The sequence below is a fragment of the Podarcis gaigeae genome (assembly GCF_964106915.1).
Source record: "Podarcis gaigeae genome assembly, chromosome: 2".
Lineage (NCBI taxonomy): Eukaryota > Metazoa > Chordata > Lepidosauria > Squamata > Lacertidae > Podarcis > Podarcis gaigeae.
In genome coordinates this window covers 5,902,983-5,925,080 of record NC_139679.1, presented here as the reverse complement: position 1 = coordinate 5,925,080, position 22,098 = coordinate 5,902,983, and the positions used below count along the sequence as shown (strand labels likewise).

The window sequence follows — 22,098 nt, the reverse complement described above, 5'->3', positions numbered from 1 at the left end:
CTGGCACTCAAAGGATTCAAACACACAAAACGGGGCCTGATTCTTATGGGTCAGGAAATGCCTGAGTTTTTAAAAGGCCAGCCTTTGTAAGGTATCTGAGGGTTGCTGCTTCACGTACACCAGAGGAGAAGGGAGCTGGGGCAACAGCAGAAAAATGCCTGTTTATGGGGTCACTGCCCTGGGGTATTCTGTATTCTGAGAATTTCTCCAGGTGATCCAAGCGACCCTACGGGGGCAGGTGCTTTTTCAGGTAGTGGGTCATCCTAGTCAAACCCCTTGCAGGTCTTTATATGTTATAACAAGACCTTGAACATGCCCTGGTAATTGATGTCCAGATTTTATTTACTTGACAAGACTTACATCTCATTTAATCAACAAACAAATCTCTAATCGGTTTAGATAAAACAAGATTGCTTCTACACCACCACGCAAAGGATAAATTCATGAAGGACTTGTCTATCAGTTTCATCCCCCATCATCAGGTCCAGTTGGCAAGCTTCCCAAAGGCATATGTTAAAGAGGCAGAATCCTGGACAACGTAGAGTTGTGGTCTGATTCAGAGGATGTCCCCAAGAATGTCCTCCACAGCAGGGATGAGAAAGCTGTAGTCCTCTGAAAGTGCTTGAACTCCCAACTTCCATCAGCCCCAACCAGAACGGCCAAGCGCCAGAGATGGTGGAAGCTGTAACCCAACAGTAAGTGGAGGGTCAGATCCTTCATCCCTTTCTAGAGACACAGGACAGGGTGCGTGTATCCACAAGGCTCCCTAACAGTCAAGAGCGGTGCAAGAAGAAACAGTGAAGCAAATCTCACCATCTTCAACCTACTCCACTATGGCCTGTTCCAACTGGCAGCAGCTCTTGGGGATCTTGGGGAAGGTGGTCTTTCACAGCCCAGCTATTTGAGCTCCCCAGAATCGTCCGCAACTAGACCTAACGGTCAGGGGTCCCTTTACCTTTACCTTAACCTGAAAGAAGAAGCGAGCCTAAGAACTAAGTTCTATTGCCACCACCAGTGTATAACTTTCTTAACCCCATCAGTTGAGTGTCTGGACTGGTTCTAGTACATGTTGTGGTTATGGTGGTTTTAATTTAAAAAATCAAATCCTTCCCTTCCTTCATGAAGCTCAGAGTAGCAGACCCTACCCCCAGTTGTTAATCGGCCCAAATTCATCCAGTGTGCTGTATGGTTGAGCGGAGATCTGAACCCAGGACTCTAAACCCATTTGACATTCTAAACCCAACACTCCAGCTGCTACACACACTCTTGTGAGTGATCCACTCCTTGTTGTCATGAGGGGTTCACACACACACACACACACAGAGAGAGAGAGAGAGAGAAAGAGAGAGAGAGAGAGAGAGAGAAAGAAAGAAAGAAAGAAAGAAAGAAAGAAAGAAAGAAAGAATGAATTATATTTTAATCTGGAGGGGAGACATGTGTCAACATTGTAATCAGAGAAGGGTAGGGAAGCAGAAATTCTAGTTTTCTTTTTACATAATATAATGCATACAATGCTCACAGATTAAATATACCTGTATTTTTCGCTGTATAACACGCACCCGACCATAACACGCACATAGTTTTTAGAGGAGGAAAATCCGTAGGCATGCCACCCGTAGGCATTCCCTCCATAACATGCACAGACATTTCCCCTTTCTAGGAGGAAAAAAGTGAGTGTTATGGTGCAAAAAATATGGTAAATATATATGAATAAGTGTGTGTATATATAATCTTCAAAAATTATCTTGTTCTATCAATCATGGCCATTTAGACTAACACAGTATCATTGCTATTATAATAAACATCTAATGTATTATATTACATTGTACTATACTAGTTTATGAATTAATTTTAATCTGTCTTTAGTATTTCTTAATATTCTGACATTCAACATTTCAAATTTCTTATGTTACGCATCCTAGCAGAAAGAAGCTTCAGAAATCTGGATTGTACTACTGCTTCTGATAATTCATAAAAACATTATTGTTTAAACAAACCTACCCAGCTGATTAGAAAGTTGAGGTAATTTTAACCTGCTTTAGTATTTTAACTTTGTATGTTTTAAAGTATGGTTGTAATTCCCCTCCCCTCAATTTTATTGTTTTATATTTTTGTTAGCTGCATTGAGGGTTTTTTTTTTAACAATCAAGTGGTATATACATCTTATAAAATAAATAAAACAAAGAAATAAAAAAAAGGGACCATAATCTCTCAAACCATTCCTCTTCAAATTTCTAGCTTTAATTGCAGCTCCAGCAAGCAAGTGGAAGTCTGGTGGATACAGCTGGCAAGAAAACCAAAAGCCAACCTAGCACTTTATAAAAATACACAATACAGTATACACGTGTGTGTGTGTGTGTGTGTGTGTGTGTGTTTGTGTGTGCTCAGCTCTGCCCATATACTCTTCCAGTTTGCCCAGACTGCATTACACAAAAACCCTCCCTGCCTCCAATCAGATGGGAACTACTAAAGGTTTACCCAGTCTTGAAGGAAAGACGGCATGTTCTCAGAGTCCTGGAGATCTTCAACCTTTCTGAGCTAGACATCCATTTGTGGACCCAGTTCTTAACATACCTCTCTCTCTTTATGTATATACAGTGTTGATGGTGCACTCACCAGCCAAAGAGCAATGCTAAGATTACTATTTCATGCATTTCAGGACTAGGTCCTGCTAAAAAAAAAATCCCAGTTCTAGCTCACAATTAACCCTTGAGCAGCCAAAACCTCTGGGTTCCTTTCCTCAGTTCTGGCAAAGGCTAGAGAAGGGAGGCTGAAACTGGTCAAGGAGACTATTTCCCAGGGCTTTCCATCAGAGGCCACGCAACACCCACTCCTTCTGCGACTCCAGTTTCCTCAGCATCACACACACACACACACACAGTAGGTCTAATTAAACCTGGCAGTTGGGATGTTTGGGTCAATGGCTGCTTTGAGATGCTCCAATAAGCAGCGCACTGAGGAGTCTCCTGTGGAAAGGCCACCTCTCCTCTTCCAAGGCAAGGGTGCTCCCCAATCCCCCCCACCCCCAGCCCCGGCTCCCAGGCTCCCTTGCAGATGAGCTGCCCACGTCAGCCATGCACATCCCCTTGGAGGAAGCCCTCTTTAGCATCCTTGACCGTAATGCGCGCCAGCCTGCCTGCCAGCCAACATTCCTGCGTGCATCTAGCCCAGTACTCCGCACTAGTTCTCAGCCAAGGGCACTCAGCCGACTCCAGCCCAGCATACTGGGAAGACTGCCGTTTTCTTGGCTGCATTCCTGGACTTTTGGGGAGGGGGAGGGTGGGCAAAGGGAAGCCGCTGGGTAGTGCCAACGTCTCCATGCTCAGCACAAAGGGATTAACCGTAGGGAATGCAGAGACACCCGAGACGGCTGTTGGGTCTGAACCCCGTTAAATCAGAAAAAGCAGCTGCAGAAAATGACACACTGCCCTAAATACAAAAGGGTTCTTAAAGGGTCTCAGATCACGCCACTCTCCTCGGTAAACCCCCCAAAGTCCCGATGGGGGTCAGAGAGAACAGGAGGGGAAGCGCTGGCGTTTTCTGGCCCCAAACCAGGTGCCAAGGTGAAAGATCCTCCCGCACCCACATCTTCCCCAAACAGGAATTGTAGAAGGATGCTCCAAATCTTTCCCCGGACTCCGCTAGCCTCCTAACTCACACTGCTCATCTTATCCATAATGGCACACACATTCACACGTATACACCCTTGCACGCAGCGATCTCCAAGCTCCAGAGACCCCCTTGAGCCCCAACCCCACCGGGGCTCCGACAGAGGCTCGCAAGTGCGCTGCCTCGAGAATAGTTGTGCAGATGCCCCCCCCCCATATACTGACCCCCTTCCCCCCAGGTTTCTGCTCCCAGACTGCTCCAAATAACCCCCTTCTTCCATAACACCCCCCAGGGCTCTCCCGCCAGCAGCCATTCTCCTCGAGGTCCCGCAGTCCTTCAAGGAGCCCCTTGGCTCACACCCCGCCGCCCCCCGAAGCGCCTGCCCCGGACCTCCTTACCGTCTCGGCCGCCTGGCCAGCCCGGCGGGGCGGGAGGCCCGGGGGTCGAGCGCGCTCCCGTCTCTGCGATGGAGGCCCCGGCGCCGCCTGGCCATCCTCCCGCCCGACGCGGCCCGACTCGGGGCCTGCTATTGTTGGGCGGCGGAGGCGGAGGCAGGAGGGAACGGGCCGCGCCGAGCTCCGCCCTCCGCCGCCCGCCCCCCGCCTGCGCGCAGCCCAGACCACCAGCCCCGGCGCGCCTTCCCCCCCGCCTGACAGGCCCTCCTTCGGCCTGAAGGATTTCAAACTAAACTAGCGCCATGTCTCGCCCTTTTGAGGGGGGGGCGCGCGGCGATATTCCCCATCCTCCTAGTGCCAGCGCCGGGCTCTTTTGCGCCCTAGGCAAGGAGAGCTACTTGCAGGCGCGCACAAAATTGCAAACGGGCGAATTCCTTCCAAAGCGATAGAGTTCTTCAAAATATAAACGGAATGTAAACTGTTGTTATCGGAATTTTATAAGATCTGTCATGTAGGATGTAGGTTTTGCTTAAGATTCCTGCATTGCAGGACTAGAGGACCCTCGGGTTCCCTTCCGACTCTACAGTTCTGTGGTTCTATTAAGTGCAAAACTGTGCTCAGCCAGCAATGAGCCCCTCTGAGGTCTGCGCCTTGGGCCTAATGGCAACATTCAACATTGCCATAGATAACAAATTGGCCCCTACATCATGATGGGGAGTGTCCCAAAAGCCCCCGACCCCTGGTTAATGACAAGAGATTGCTACATTCACTAGGGGTACCAGTGAAATATAACCTTAAGGTTATATTTTGGGTCCATATCGTAGGCTGCATCTGGTCCTTCAAACAGAAAAATGTACTGTGAAGCAGATTCAGCCTCACCATCAAATAGCAGAAACTGCTAAAAAATAATCTGGAGTGAAAGCGCCCTGCTCAAATAAGAATCCCGTATTTTCAAGACATAATCTGCTCATATATTTGCCATTTTTTTCACTATCAGTTATTAAAAACTTTCCTTGAAAAGGGGATAGATTTCTAAGGTGGAAATCCTAAGCACACTTACAGGGGAGAAAGCCCCACAAAGTCAGTGGAATTTCTGAGGAAAACTGCTTAGCATTGTACTGCAGATGTAGTCTGCTCCCACCCTGCCCAGTGGCATAGCGTGGGTTGTCAGCACCCGGGGCAAGGCAAGTAATTTGCACCCCCTAACCCGTGGATTTGCGTCCCCTAACCCGTGGAGTTGCGTCCCCTAACCCGTGGATTTGCACCCCCTAACCCGTGGATTTGCGCCCCCTAACCCTAACCCCCAGATGTTGCGCCCGGTGCGGCCGCCCCCCCCCGGCACCGCCCACGCTACGCCACTGACCCTGCCATATCATTAACAGCACATACACAAAGTTACATTCTTTCAAGGTAGGGATCAGCAGGGACCCAATCCAGCTGCTTGAGGATGATTTTGGTTGCTCGATCAAACATAGAGCTGAAAGAAGAGGTGGGAAGTAACTGTAAGGATGGGAGTTGTGACACTCCCAGCTGACAGAAATCCTCTGGTACTGATCAGGGTTCTAAGGTCTACTGCTATGTGGTCATAGCACTGGTCTGCATTGCTGTTACTGCATTCTTTGATTTCCCTTGATGTTGCCTGGGGTACCAGAATATCTGACATCAGACATTTTAATTCCCTCTGAGCCCAAATTTGGCTTTTCTGCAACATTTTTACACCACCTAAAATTAATCTCCTGCTTTGCAAATATAAAAACTGCCTGTTTCTCTTTATTTCTGTTCTCTACTCAACAAGGAACCTATGTGTTTTGTTTAAGGTAGGAGACAGATCTGAGTAACCATTGCATTTGGTATTTCACAAGTGGGGGCCACTATGTCTTTCTTTGTCTAAGATGCAACCTGCATAACAACACCTAGTTAAGCTTAATCCAATTGAGGATGCTGTCTCCTCCATCTTTAACATTGTGGCCAAGTGCAGACTTCATGGCTGCCAAGATCAAGACAACTCTTCTCTCTCTCACCATGTCTCTTCTTTATCATCCAACCTGATGAAGAGTTCTGGATAACTTGAAAGCTCGTTTGTGACATTTTGGTTGCTTCTAATGAAGGCATTGTCCAATAATGCATTTTAAAATGAACTAGATTCCCCATCACCCAGAGGGAAAACCATCTCTTCCGTTACTCATGCTTGCTGGGGCTGTTGGGAGTTGAATTTCAGCAACAGCTGGTGGGCCGAAGGATCCCCCACACCTGCATTAAAGCTCTGGTGTCAATCTCCCCCCTCAAGAACTTAACTATCAAATGAGGGTTTGTCTTCAGAGAAGTACATCAGTTCTCGTCAAGATCAGTACAAAGTTGGAAGCTCAAGCTACAAGGTTACAACAATCAAACAATGCTTACCTAACCTGTTGTTGCTTCTTTATTGTTCTCTGAATATCACTGCTCTAATATTTGTTTTAAAACTCACAGATGGTTACAAGTCTGTGTCTGGTATGAAAGCCAAGGCTGCCCCCTGAAGCTTCAGTTTGCCAAGGACTGGGCAGATGACCAGCTGACCTTCCCACCCCTCACATCTTGGCAAAAAGACGAATACATTGGTTTTTAAAAACCCTCTTTACTTTCAAGGCATCCTTTTCACACTGGTTTGCCTGCCACTGACCTACCAAGCGCTCAAGGAACGTTTGCTGCTAAAAAGGTGGTACAGTGTTAGAAACTCACAGATATATAAGCTAGGCACCAAATAGCTCCTTGAACCAAGGTTGCAGTTGCCAAAATGGAATGTCTCGTTGCCATTTTGGGGCAAGATGGCTCTGTCTTGTTTTTCAAAGGATGGATTGGCTGTGATTGATTATCAGATAAACATCTGGCTAGTTCAGGTGACAACCTTGAGCTAGGTTAAGCACTTTGCAAACTTAAAGAAGAAAGGTCACTTGAAGAAAGGTCCACATCTATATTGGCCAATTCCAGCTCTTTGTCTTAGTGGTAACTGCTCCTGCTCAGGCTGCACAGAAAAAGCATTTTGGTTCCAGAAATTCATTCCGATTGTGCAGATAGAATATAACTGACAGAATTCTACAGGATGAAGTATTAGTATGTGAAAACACTCCAGATCCTATGATCCCCAGGCATGCACCTCCAGGTGGTGGAGATGTCGGGTACCATCCTGGCCCTCAGGCATCTTTGCTTGGTTGGTCGCAAGTGGTCAAAAGCTAGGTGCAAAATGTCACTCACTGGGGCAAGCTTTCCTCATTTCCTCAGGAAAGCTTCTTACAAGCCCCAGGGCTTCCTGAACACACAGCTCTAGGAAAGTCACTGGACTAGAAGAAAGCCACAGCTGCTCCTTCTCCTTGCACCAGGAAGAAGGAAAGCTCCTCAGGCATGCAGGAGAAACTCAGAACACACACAGAAATTGTGTCTGGGAAAAGTGCATGAAGAATGAAGACACAAGCAATATTAATTCGCCACAGGGACCCCTTGAGAGATTTTACATTGATTTTCCACTGTTACAATTGCATTTATTCCCCCAATGTCATGTTAATTCAAAACTATGGGTGGCTTGTCTGTTTTTATAAGCCAAGGGCTGGGGAGGTGTATTAGTGCACCAGCCACACCAAAGAGAGCGGAAAAGTGTCCTGCAGTTGGGCACAGAACCTCCATCACCTTCAGGATCACCAACAACCTTTAAGAAGCAGGAAGCTTCTGCTCTGCCTACAGTTTCACAGGCAACCCTTGGACAAGTCACTGATGCGGTGGTTGGACTCTATTCTTAACTTAAAAATGGAAAGTGTAATGCTGTTGGTCAACAAAAGAGGTTTAAACACTGTCTCAAGGCAAATCTTTAAAAATGTAGTATAAACACCAACAACTGGGAAACACTGGCCTGCGAGCGCTCCAGTTGGAGAACAGTCTTTACCAAAGGTGTCATGGGCTTGGAAGACGGTCAAACTCAGAATGCAAGGGAAAAACGTGCTAAGAGGAAGGCATGCTTGGCGAATCCACACCGTGATCAACTCCTGCCCAGAAACCAATATCCCCATTGTGGAAGGACATGTGGATCCAGAATTGGCCTCCACAGTCACTTACGGACTCATTGTTAAAACCGTGTTTATGGAAGACAATCTTACTCAGCTAAGAGTGATCGCAGAAGAAGAAGAAGAAGAAGAAGAAGAAGAAGAAGAAGAAGAAGAAGAAGAAGAAGAAGAAGAAGAAGAGGCTGTGTCTGGAAGGTGTGTCAGTCCCCTTCAAACTGCGTAGCATAAGCCAGAGAGCCAAGAAATAAAGATAAGGGAGGGTCATGCTAGATGAGGCTTAGGTGCCGTGACAGAGCAGCTGGAATAGTTTGTTCTAAGTTTTACACAGCTCTTTGAAGAGGAGTGGGGTGGGGTGGTCCTCCAGGAATTGCTGCGCTCCCAACTCCCATCAAGTCCCGGCAGTGCCGCAGCTACGGAACGGGTAGGTGGGTTTTTTTGCCCTGGGTGAGACCTTCAGAGGGGCACCACTGAGGCTCCCAATGTGTGTGTGTACACAAATGCACATGGGGGTGTGCCAAACTGGGCCTTTGACCCGGGTGAAATAAAGCCCAGCCAGTGTGGAACAACATTCAGCGGCGGTGAGAGTCCGAGTCCCACAGGTTTCCTATTCCTGACATGCAGAGAAAATCACCATGGACCTCTCCACCCAAGTCAGTCTCCCAAGCATGTGAAAGAGGCGCTGCCCAGTTCTGCCCCTTCCCCTGCCTTCACATAGAAGCATTCTGTGGTGCACCTCCTGGGAAGCCAGTTGAAGGAAGCTGCCATCCTGCTGGCCTGCATCTTGGTTTCTTTATTTATTTTCCCTCCTCACAAAGTCCCGATTCACAAGGTGCCTCTGGCACTCCTGCTTTCGGGTGTGTCCCACCGAATCAGATGGTTTAGGGAAAACATGCAGAGCGGCAAGAGTGGAGAGGAGCAGCGGCGGGATAATTAGAACCAGATGAGTTTGCTGCTTTGAGCATGATTCAGAGTTTATAACCCTCAAACACTTTCCAGGCCAAAAGCTGAAACTCATGGTGAGAAAGGAGGACATCTGTTATCCTATGTGGGGGGAAAGAGAGGGGGAGAGAGAGAGAAAATGGAGGACAGAAATGCAGCTAAAAAAAAGACAAGACAAGACAAGACAAACTTTTAAAAAACCAAGTGCCTCAAATACAAGAAACTAAAAGTAAGTTTTGAAACTAAAAAAAAAAAAAGCTACCCTGTGCAGTGATGCTCTCTAGGCTGAGTTCAAAGATTTTGACTCCATCACACTGGCCCCTGAAAAACATGTTATGCAAATGAGGAATTATCAATATTATATAAATAACTAACCCAGATTATTTCAACTGGAATAAACCAGAATTAGAATAATGGGAGAATAGGGTGACAGAAGGAAAGCCGTGAGAAATGTATCAGGGCAGGGTGTGGGTGTGTGTATGCATGCACACGCGATTAATAGGATTCCCTGTTTGGAGAGGTTGCCATGTCGGTCTGTTGCAACTAAAGCGAAGAAGTTTGTGGCCAAGAAAACTTGTAATGGCACAAACTCTTGTGGACTCAAGTTCACAAACACCTTTCACCTTCAAAAAGCATTGAGGGCTGGCCCTGCCCTCAACAAACCCAGCGGCCACGCCTGGCAGCTCTACCCCGCTGGGTGCATGTGAGAAGCAGAGCTATGTGCATTCCAATTTGTTGCTTCGCACAAGCAGGGGTTCCGATTGGCTCGGGATGCCCCCTCACATGGAGGAGCAGTATACATGTATGTGTAAATGTATTTAGGCAGTGTTGCATAGTGGTTAGAGTGTTGGACTAAGACATGGGAGACCAGGGTTCTGGACCTCACTCAGCCATAAGCTTCCTGGGAGACTTCGGGGCTGCCACTGTCTCTCAGTCTAACTGCACAGGGTTGTTGTGATGATAAATTGGAGAGAAGGAGAACCATGCAGGACACCTTGAGTTTCTTGGAGGAATATTGGGCTATAAATGCAATAGGCAAGCAAGAAGCAAGGTCGCTTCTCACACATGGAGGGAAAGGGGGCTGGAGGAGCTAGGAAACCCTTGCATTGGACCACTTTTAAGGGTTTAGCCGACTCTGCCCTTCATTATCAACCTTTCCTCTACTACATGTTCTATAAATCTGCTATTGTAAAAGCAATATAAAATTGGTTTCTACACATTTCACCAAGGCAACTCTACACTTTGATCGCAATAATGTAGGGCTGCCGTATGGACAAAGCAGGGATTCGTCCTTCGAAAATGGCGTCTGGGCAGAATTCTCAGATATTGTTTATAGCAACACTACAATAATGTGGAGGTGGGTGTCCCCCACCCTATCCCACTAAGCACACCGTAGCCTGGTTTGCACGTCATGACGATCTACACCATGGGTCCTAGAGCAAGCAAGCCAGCTCTGGGAGAGGAATTTGTTCCTCTCTGGTTGTTCTGCTGCTACTGCGCTGAGCTAAGTCACAGCTTAGCTTAGCTTCTCGTGGTTTAGCTTTCTCTATACCACTGAGCCATAAGCCAGACAACAAATCTTGGCTGCAGGTTATCGTTAGTCTGGAAAGAGCTAAACCACAAGGCCTGGATTCAGAGGCACACTGACCCAAACCATGGCTTAGCTCTGAGCAGTGGCAGAATGGCCAGGGAGGAACAAGTTCATGCTAGGCCATGGTTTGGCTTTGCATGATATGTGAACCAGATCGCTATGAGTACGTTGAAGAACTTCTGGCTTCCCTCTTCCACCCCCCGCCTCCAAAACCAGGAATCTCGGTTGTTCTGTTGAAAGGGTGGATGCACCACCAACGTCAGACAGTACCCAGTGAGGTCCCCGAGGGCACAAATAATTCTCTCATGTCATTTCACATCCTGACATGTCTTGGTGTGAATCACGAATATGTTTTCTGTACACACACACTAAGCTCCACTTCTGCCATGCATACATCAGCCTTCTGCTTAAGGCCGTCTTGTCTCTTGCAGTGAAAAATCCATTACTCAAGATAGTTCCAACGAGATAAGAATTGCCGTGCTGAGTCAGACCAGCATTCCACCTAGCTCAGCAGCTCTCCCCCTTCCTGCAGACAGACAGCAGCCACTCAGATCTCACAAGGCAAGTGCTCAAGCGCTCTTTATGTGTAACCATACTCTCTGCTTATAACTGCAATACATTCATCCAATCCATTTAGCCATCATTTTGGTTACCCGGCTATCACAACATCCTGCAGCAAGGCATTCCACAGGTTTACAAGGCACTGCGTGAAAACCAGGTTTTCTGTTGCACTCCAGAGACTGAGATTTCGTCCAACGTGTCATCCTGCAGCAAAAGCCAGTCCTCTTCAGAGGAAGCAACAAAGCAGCTATTCAGGAGAACGTTTTAAGAAGGAAGAGATCACATACCTGAACTGAAAGCCTAAGGTGGCCATTTATGGGACCCAAAACAAGAATTTGGCCAAGATACAAGAGAATCATTCAGCTCGTTCAGAAGGAAAGAAAGAAAGCTTTAAGAAACTCAACCAGGATGTCAGCATTACATCTTTTGGAACAGTCTGCAGCAGGAAGTTGATTTAAAAACAGTACAGCTGTACTTCTCCTCAAGCTGGGGTCCTAAGTACACAAAGCTAAGAGAGAGACCTGGTCTCCACTCCCCCACCCATCCTGCACCCTGCTCAAACTGGAGAGGTTGTGTCAGGATGCGGAATAAAACAAAAAGCATCTGTCACCAACTTCTGAATGCCCAGACACAACAAGAGCAGCAGCAGCAGCAAAAATAGCAGCAGAGCCGCAGGCAAGGATATGGCCGTTTATTTATAGCTGCAACTGGTCACCACAGCATGTCTGCGTGTGAAGCAAGAAGGGGGAAGCTGGAAGCTGGAAGGGTCAGTGTGTGGGGGTGGGGTGGGGTGGGGTACACACTTTATTATTATTTCAGTACAGTGGTACCTCGGGTTACAGATGCTTCAGGTTACAGACGCTTCAGGTTACAGACTCCGTTAACCCAGAAATAGTACTTCGGGTTAAGAACTTTGCTTCAGGATGAGAACAGAAATCGCGTGGCGGTGCGGCGGCAGAGGGATGCCCCGTTAGCTAAAGTGGTACCTCAGGTTAAGAACAGTTTCAGGTTAAGGAACGGACCTCCAGAACGAATTACTGTAAGTTCTTAACCCGAGGTACCACTGTACACACAAAGCTACTCCCTTTTATTCTCCCAAAAAAAGTCCACCACCCACTTTTGATAGTCATGGCTAAGCATGCAAAGAAAAAGAGATGAGCCTGGTGTTAGCTATTTTGAGTGGCCTCAGCATACACCATCTTATTTCAGCAATCCTTACGACACTCCTGTAGAGCAGGCCAATGTTATCCCTGTACTGTAGAGGGATCAGGGCTGGAGAATGAGAGAAAAGTGGCTTGCCCAAGCCCAACAGAAAGTTAAATGCAAAGGTGAATTCTGAATTAGTGTCTCATCCCAACACTCAGGGTGAATTTAGATGTGGGGAATATTGCATTAGCTCTTCAGATTATATTGCTAGTACTTGTGTTGCATTTTCTAATGTGGCTTTCACCCTGTTGTCTTAAGGAACCACTGGCCAATGTTGCTCTCTCGCACCCTTTCTGCACATGTGTGCTTCTGTTTCTCCATGACTGCTGCATGAAAACAGCAGTTAAGCACTGTACGCTGGCGCACCGCCCCAAATATCATCACTTTACTCCCACAGTTTTTCTGGGCAAGGGAGCTGCAAACACATTGTTTCTGGAATCAACATGAAAATGGGTGCTAACAATATTCAACTGGTTTTCCAACAAGCTCAAAAATAATGCAGAAATTAACTGTTAGGGAAACATTGGGTAAATGGAACAAACCGCTGTGTCAATGGAGCCTGACTCTCAAACCCCATTTCGCTACCTTACTGAATTTGTTGCAGATGCTTGCCAAGGGAGAAGTAATCTATGCTAACATTATTTCATTTTCTTATTCCCACCCTTGCTGTTTTGTTTTCCAACTTGAATGCTTTCCCCACCCTGTATCCAAGGAGCTTAGTGTGATGCACACTTCCACCCACTCCGTTTTAGTCTCACAACCACTGAGCAGGCCAGTTGCTTCTGTTACTAGTTTTGTTATTTTGCAGATTTCCTACAGCCCTAATATCCAAAAGGATTTAATTTTGGAGCATGCATGTGGAGGTATGTGTCTGTGGAAATGCAGCCTCTCCAGCATTTAGATGAGGTTCTTTGCATGGTATTAGGTACCATCTATAAATAAGTTTCAGTGTGAGTTCTCTTCTTTGGGCTGAGATGGATTTAAATGGTGGTTTAGACCACATTTTTTACCCTTGGGTGGAGTTTATTTCATGTCGTTCTGCACAGGGGGAAACAGGCACAGCAGTGACCTATGGGCCAAGATCCAAGAGAAAAGCACAGTGTACACAGAAACATGCTATAAAAGCAATTGCACCTAGGAAATTGTCCATCATTGTAACAGGAAGAGAGTGTTCTGGGGTTGGCAGGTGGTGATTCAGAAGCTGCTCTGTAACTAACTAAGCTCAATGGACCAACAGTCTGTCTACACACCAAATGGCAGCAGCTCTCTAGGTTTCAGACAGAAGTCTCTTCTGGGTCTACCTGGGACCTTTCTCATGCAAAGCAAATGGCTATGATCCATCCCTATGCTTTACCAACTGCAACATCCATAATTTAATTTAAAAAAACCAAACACCCAGCTCTTATTCGAATAGCTACATCCTAATTTGTTTCTTGGTCACATTAGAGCACAGAAGAAAAATGTGTGGCCTTCTAGACGCTGTTAAATTACAATTCTCATCAGCTCCAACCAGCATGTCCAGGGATGATGGAAGCTGTAATCCGGGAACATCTGGAAGCCTACAGGTACCCCGTTCCTGCACTAGTGGGGCCAACTGATGAGAACTGGAGCGGAGACAAATGGGCACTGCAGAGACAGAAGGGGGTGTGCCCCAGTCAGATGAGCGGGGCACTATTATTATTATTATTATTATTATTATTATTACTACTACTCCAGCCATTGTTACTTCTGCATGATACCCAGCACAACTTCAGCACAGATGCAGAGTAACTGTCACACTCCTGCAATCCTGGCCTTGATGTTTGCAACATCCTCCTCGCCAGTGTCTACATGCCCAGGCCAGCTGCACTCTGTGTCCTGCACTGCAGATTTCTCCCAGCTTGTCCTTTGTTCACCTCCTCACCCCACCCAACTGCTCAGATTCTGTCAATGTTTTTAACAGCCGACATAAATACCCCTCTTGTTAAGACAACACATATCCCAGAGCTTTCTCCTCAGGCTGCCCGTTACATAAGTAAAGGAAAACCGCGGAGAGCATTTGCAAGGCTCCTCGGTGTCAAGGCTGCCAAGGAACTGGAGGTCATTAACTCCCAGCCCAGGGCAGGATCCTTTGTGCATGCATGCTCATTGACATGGGGGCAGCTAAGGCGGTGCCCTCCAAATCAGCATTTCTTAACTTGTGGCTTAAGATGCCTTTGCAAGGAGGTCACAGGCCTTCTAAGTAAACTCAAAATAATGATTGCTTTTGATCCATAACTGCTTATGATGACTTCCTCATAAAATTTTCTGTTTCATCAGTACACTATAACACTGTATTGACACCTGTAACTGAAATATCACAAAGGCTGCTTTAATTAAAGTTATGTTTTAATATTTTGGAACTGCTCTCTAGTGGCCAACGGCAGATCCGGTAACCATTTACCACAAAGCACTGGCACAGGGAGTTGCTTTAAATGACTGTTTCAGTTCCCTTTTGAAGCACAAAGGCCAAAGGCATACCTTGTTGCAGAGAAAAGGCCGTCTCCATCCCTCTTCCGCTCCCACAAAGAATCAAGGTAACTCCACTGAACCTTCCAGGAAAGTGGTAATCGGATCTCGAGCACAAAGCAAAAATCCATGTAGCAAGACTCTGTAAGGAGGACTAATTGGGGTGCAGCTAAACCCTCCGCAAACATGATATACCTTCTTGCACTTACCACCCATGTCCCAGAGCACAGATTGCCAACTTCTGTAAGTTTGGTGTGTGGGGAAGTTTTCCCCTCCCACACACCAAAGAGACAATATTCCTGCAGGCTGCACCTCAGGAGCCACAATAATACTTAAAAAGTTAACTTGCTGGGAAAGTAGTTTGCTAAGCCCACCATACAACCATGTGGTGTTGCATTGTAGAGAGGTGCAGGCTTGAATTGTGGCACTGCTTGTGTTCAAAATTCACCACGGAGCATTGGCAGCTTTTCCTTTTTGCCTGCGCTGGGTGGAGCAGAGAGTCTTGCTGCTGCAGTCCTGGCCATCCATTCCAGCCTGCCCCTCCTCCAGCTTACGTTAACTTGGCCCCAGAGTTTTACTCTCTTGTTGTTCCAACATTCCCCCCTCCCCCCCCATCCCACCCTGCAGCAATGGCAGGAAATGGCACCACATCAACAGCAGACCTGGGGAAGTGAGATGCTGTCTGTGAGGAAAAGGAAAGTCAGTAATTGTGCACAAAACAATGGCATGAAAGGAGAGAGTGCCCCCTTTCCGTCCTGTCCCCCAACAGCTTCAGAGGGAATCAGGATTACAGAGCTAGAAAGGAAGTGGGGTACCCAAGTCCCAGGGACCTAACCCAAAGGGGGGTGCAGAATTGCTCCCTCCCTCCCTCATCCTGGCTTCTGTCATTTCATGAGACAGTCAATATGCACACTCAGATGTGAAGTGGCTGGAGATGGCTTTGCAGAGCGCTTTGGATTTTAGCATTCTGCACGCAGCCCAAGGTTACGCAGGCAGGGCTCAAAGGTGCATCTGGCCAAACAAGAACCCAGCTTAAATTCTAGCTGCAGGAAGGCACTAGTTACCCAGTCACCATGAGATCTGGAGACCAGCTAGTCCCAAACCGATGAGTTCATTAAATACATGAAAGCCCTACAGAGGAATTGCCCACAGAGGAAGTTGCTTATTGCATGTCTGTGCTCTGGACCTTGCATCCTTCCACTCAGCTTCTGCTTGGATTTGCACATCCTGCCGCATCCCAGTGCAGAAACGCAACACACACCCTGGAGGGGGCTGCCTTGTGTCTCCACACAAGTCACTGCTCTGGACTCAAGCTCCTTCCTATCAGAAGCCATGCCCAGATTAGCAACTCATGGAAAAACACAGGGAATGCATTTCTTCAAGGGGGGGGGTGTATTTTTGCCCTTACACACTTCTCAAGCATTCTGCCCTGCCACATGAACAGCTATTAACAAATGTAATATCCAGTGATCCACCAGTTTCCATTTCCACCAAAGATATTACATCTCTTTCTCATCTAGACATTACATCCATCTCCCATATTCCAGCATAGGAGAGCATCAGGCAACAGCATTCAGCGTCATTAAATAGCTAAGAGTGAACAGTGAGGGGCTCTAGAAGAAATGATCAGCTTGGAGGGTCTTAACACCTGGACTTAAATTTGCTGCTCAGGCACAGAGAAATCAGGAAGAAAAAAATCCCACAAGGATAGGACAGACGGTACAACTTGCAACTTTCTCTACGTATTTTTCACACTTCAGAATACAACTCTCTGTAAAAACACCGTGTGCACCAAACCAAATACTACAGCCTCCTAGGTGGTAGAAATCTTGCAAACCAAGGAGAGGGATATGCTACACACTCTCTCCCTACAAGCCTGGCTTCTGAGCTAAGAGCTTTGTTTTTTTACCTAGAAGGAGCATTTTAAAAATAGTACCAGCACTTGCAAGATTTAAATCCATTCTCCCATTGTCAGGTCTCTGCCCACCTCTTTCTGCCACATGGATGGATGGCCAGCTGAATTCAGCAGCCTAATTGTAAAGACAAGAAGGTTCTGTAACTTTTTTGTTTTTGTGTTTACATGAAAAGTGATATAGTGGTTTAATTTGTAAGAAATCTACCTGTACAGACACCTGCTGCAGTAACATGGATGGTGTTGGAATTGAGGGGAGAAAATAAAGGTATTATTGGGAGCCAGGATTCCTGGTCTCTTCTCTCAGAACTGAGGATGTGGGATTTCAGACGAGCCCATCTATGCCCCTGGAGCCTGTTTCAGTTGCAACGACAAGGAAGTGGTGTAATCAGATGCCTCTTTCAGGTGCTGTTCCTGTGAAGCAGCTCCTCTTCAAACATTTCCAGGGATGAGTGGCAGGCACAAACTGTGTCAACTCTGGCACTGGTGATGCAGTGAATGTTTGGGAGTGCAACCGCCACGAACTGAGTGCTACTGCAAAATTACAGGCAGGTTGCTATCATCCCTGAAGGGAACTGCCTGTGGAGTCAGTGTGTGCCCACTCCTGCTACATAGTAGTGGCTTTCGAACCTCCAGGAACTGATGGGGGCTACTTCAGCCTCCGACAGATGTCAGAGACAAAAGGAGGTCATGGCTTAAGGCATCAGATTCAGCGGCTGGGATGCCGCCGCTTTATCTGGCTCAACGGATGCCTGAGAAAAGCCAAGATCCTCTTGGAAGATGAAATAAAAACACTCTCTCCCAGTGCTGCAGAAACAATCTAGAGGGCTTGACACTGACTGCCACCCGAAGCAAGACTCTCTAGAGTGTATTTAGGGTGCTGAGCCCACACCCTAAATAGTCAGGTTGGGACAAGTAGAAGAGGTAGACTCCTCTGAAAACGCCCTCAGAATTTGGGTCGTCTGTCCCACATTATGTGAAAAGATCAGGCACCATGTTAGAAGCTTCTTTCTCCAATATTTCCGCAGTAAATGCAAGAAAGGAGAAGTTTAAACTGCCACAGATTCTCTCCAGAGGCACCTCCTGTCCTTCCCATGGGCATGTAGCTGTAAAAGATAGCCAATGCCTTTTTGAGTCCTGAAATGGCTATCCTGTTAAGATTTCTCACTACCAACATTTACCACCGTGGTCCCCTTCACCATTCCTAAATTATGCTCTTACCAGACACCCCCCCCCACACACACTGTCCTGCTTCCCCTTTGGCCCTTCAGCTGTTGCTGAACTGTGACTCCAATCATCAGCTTAAGATGATGCTCTACATCAGGCTTCCTCAACCTCGGGCCTCCAGATGTTTTGAGACTACAGTTCCCATCATCCTTGACCACTGGTCCTGCTAGCTAGGGATCATGGGAGTTGTAGGCCAAAAACATCTGGAGGCCCGAGGCTGAGGAAGCCTGCTCTACATCATGGCCAGGAAGAACCTGGGGCTATCCCAATGATATTTGGACTACAACTCCCATCATCCTTGACCACTTGTCATGCTGGCTAGGGCTGATGGGAACTGGAGTCCAACAATATCTGGAGAGCCACAGGTACCCAAGCTTTACTTCAGACTAGTGCTTCCCAATCAGCAGATCCCGTTTTTCAAAAGCGGAACCATGTACCCCCTACTTTTGAAATTTTTTATACCTCTGAGGTTTTTCTCATTATGTGAATGGTGCCACAGACCCCCCCCCCCCGGTGGGTTATGCGAACCCGCTGGGATCCATAGACCACCAGTTGAGAACCACTGCTTTAGACAGATTTCCTTGTCAGGATTTCCTGGGTACATACAAGTGACAGCCTTACACTTGGGACTGTCTGAAATACCAGCAGCACTAGGCAATGAACAGTGCAGGATAGAATCCACGTAATGCTAAAATATTTTGGACAGGCATCTTTTTTCTCTTTTTCCAAACACAGTTTCATAGGGAAACGGCAGCACGTCAATGTTCCAGTGACTTCACTTTTACGCTCAGTGTGGGTTGTGATGGCTCTTGTCCATGCTTATACCCAATGCTCAGTTTGCAAAGGAGCACAGACAGCATGTCTGTATGGGTGGTCAACACAATTCCCCCCTTATCAGGAATTCTCCAAGTCCATTCATGCACAACTACATCAACTACATGTACAAACTTACACTCAATAAAAAGTCAGAGTAATTGCTTCTTAAGAGGGAAGGGCATGTGAGGGGGGGGATTCAATAGTATCTATTTATTATTTTATCATGAAACACAATAAAGCAAAAAAAAATATGAAATAAAACTAGTACAGTAAAATAAGAAAAAAACTTAAGACAAAATATCCACAGCTCAGCAAAGTCAGTACCAAGAATCAGTGGCTGGAAATGTCTGCATAAATAGTTAAGTAGGGGCCACCATAGAAAAGACCCTACTTTGAGTTGCCATAAGATGCATCTCCACTAGATGTGGCATAGCTACATGGTGTGTCACGCAAATGCTCCTGGGCCTGGAAAGGGGTTGGTATAACCTCTGGTTTGCTAGTAAAACTGAATTACTGTGTCTAAATAGTGTGTCACCAACATGAAAAGTTTGGAAAGCTCTGGCCTAGGCAAATGGACTGACTATCTGTATGGAAGTAGGCACTTTCTTAGGTAGCTGGGTTATTCAAGGCCTTATAAGTTAGCAACAAAACCTTAGCAGCTTGTAGATATCATCTTGACAACAATAGTGCCTTGCATCCCATTTACTAAACCAGGTTCCATCCCTGAAGTATCTCAGCACCCATAACTTATTTGCTCTTACAACTCATAGGCTGCATTGCAAAGCAGTGCTCCAGCACAAAATTCATACTGAACTCATGCCAGCACCCAGAAGGCTAAGCACGCAGGTCGGTAGCAGCAAAAACAAGAGATTCTTGTGGCACTTTATGAAAGCTTATGCCACAATCTGTTCAAGTGCATTCTAGTCAATCAGATGCATGATGTGTTATCTTCAGTTGGTGAGTTGTGTACATGTTTGCCCACTGAAGACTGCACATCAATGCATCTGATGAAGGGGGCTCCATGCCACAAAAGTATGGATCACAATAAATTTGCCAGTCTTTAAAAGTGCCTCCTTTCCCAGCCTTTCCCAATCTAGTGCTCTGTCAGAGAATGAAGTCCAAAATATCTGGAGGTTGGGAAAAGCTGTGCTAGATGATTTTACTGTTTCGATATATCATGCTGCAATGGAAGGCAAAGGACAGTGCAGATCTAGTTAACCCTGGACCTGGTAAAATTGAGAAAAGTCATATTTATCCAGCTTTTATCCCAAGAGGATGAAACTGGCATACAAGGGTTTTCAACTGCCACATTCTGCATCCATCACATAAGTCACTCAAATATGCAGATCTTGTAGGTTGGTGCATATTTGGAGAAGAAATGGCAAACTAACTTGCCTCAAGTTTGTCAGAATCTGTGGCAAGGCTCTGATTGCCAAATGTGGGTTTCTTTTCTCTTTTTTTGGGGGGGGGCAGCTCCTGTGCTTTTAACAGCCATACAATACAGCTAAATTCAACAAATAAATCACTCCCTGTTTTCATGGGAAGAGAGGACTTCACTCGTTGAAAGACAGAAACAGTAGGCAAGAGAAGGTAATTCAATCTATGTCTCCATAGAGCAAGGATATGGGACTATATGGCCCTCCTCACATTAAACCCATTTCACAGATAAGGCAAACCAAAGCAGGTGGGCAGGGAAGGGTTTCAATAAGGCGGTAGAGAAAGCAGCAAGGACCCTGTCTCTTGCGTTGGTCGGAGGCTACGGAGATGATTATTTCAAGCAGAAGAGCAGTTGCAATGCAGCTTATTAGAGAGCAGCGTTTCATACAGATGTGCCTGCCGCATCACAACAGCGGTTGGCTAAAGCCAGTGGCGTAGCGTGGGGGGGGGTGCAGGGGGGGCCGGCCGCAACATCTGGGGGTTAGGGTTAGGGGGCGCAAATCCACGGGTTAGGGGGCGCAAATCCACGGGTTAGGGGGCACAAATTACTTGCCTTGCCCCGGGTGCTGACAACCCACGCTACGCCACTGGCTAAAGCAGTTGCTCCCCTCCTTCCCAATATACCTCTGCTGTTCCTGCGGCCAGGCTTCCTCCGACCAGAAGTCCTTCATGCAAGGATTGAGCGGATCCCTTCCAAACATGCAGAAAGGAAGCGCTGGCCGGGGGGGGGGGGAGAGAAAGGGGTCGGTTCACGCATGCGTAACTAGGGAGCTTTAGGATGAGGAGTGGGGGAGGAGGGGCAGATAACGGGTCGGTAATCCCGGAAGGCAGCACTGTATTCTGCGGGTGGGGAGCAGAACTGGCGGCCATTCAGTGCTGCGCCAGCTCGCTCAGAAGTTCCTCCGAGTTAGTTGGGGTTTCCTCCCAAATCGGTGCGCGCGCGTGCATGGCGGGGGGGGGGGCCTGGGCGCGTTGGATCGGAAGGCAGCGCCCCCGATCTCCGCGGGACCCGCTCCAAGCCTGGCAGGCAGGCAGGCGCGCCCGGTTGTGGCGCTTTGGGGCTGCAGCAACCGAGCGCGCCCTTGGCCAGAGCAGCAGGAGTCAGCTGGCAAAAGGAGCCTCCAGGGCTGCGGAAATGAGATGGGACTCATCCACTCCCATCTCCCTTTCCCCACGAAGCAGAACCCCACATGGGGCGGGGAGGAGACGCGCTTTGGCCCAGAAAGAGCTGCAACAATGATGGATTCCCCAAAGAACGCTTTTTTTTGCAGAGGAAGTTGCAAAATAGGGGGAAATTCCCGACGTCAAGCCGTTTTACTTGCAGGGGTCTCCGTATTGGGACGCTGCGGACGTCTCTCCAATGCACCGTTGCCCCGAAATCGTTATGTCTTAGTAGCAGGCTCTTCTGAAATCCAGACGTTCTCATTTACTGTACGCAACCCAAACCTACTTTAGGCTGAAATACTAATCGAGGGTAAGTGCGATTGAAAACAGGTCTGGCTTCTGAGCAGGTTGTCTGCTGCACAGGATTGCAAACCGCCCTGGCGCGCCACGAAAGAAGCGACAGATAAATATCCATCTCCCTCCAGATATCATTGCCCCTGCCTGGCAAGATGGGGTCTTATTATGGGCCGCTGTCTTTCCTCCAGACCCCCTTCAACAGACGCCTCTCCAGTACGGAAAGGGTTAAAGTCAGGGCTCTGCAACCAAACCAAGGTTTTTTAAAGAGACAGACCCTCGTTCTTGGAAAGGGGCCCGGGCAGGCGCTCTACACGGCTGCCAGAGGGGATATTGCTCCTTGCATGTTACTGTATTCCCCCGACACATTCCCCGCCGTGCAGCCAGCTCGGGCTAACGCTACCCAAGGCTGCATTGTGGGGCCTGCAA

The 22,098-nt window shown here is 47.4% G+C and overlaps 1 protein-coding gene across 1 annotated transcript in view; it reads right to left on the bottom strand.

The window, feature by feature from the left end:
• The window catches only part of NCKAP5L (NCK associated protein 5 like), a 45,017-nt gene that overhangs the window by 22,126 nt on the left and 793 nt on the right, over positions 1 to 22,098 (bottom strand). The gene's annotated exons all lie outside the window — the stretch shown is intronic.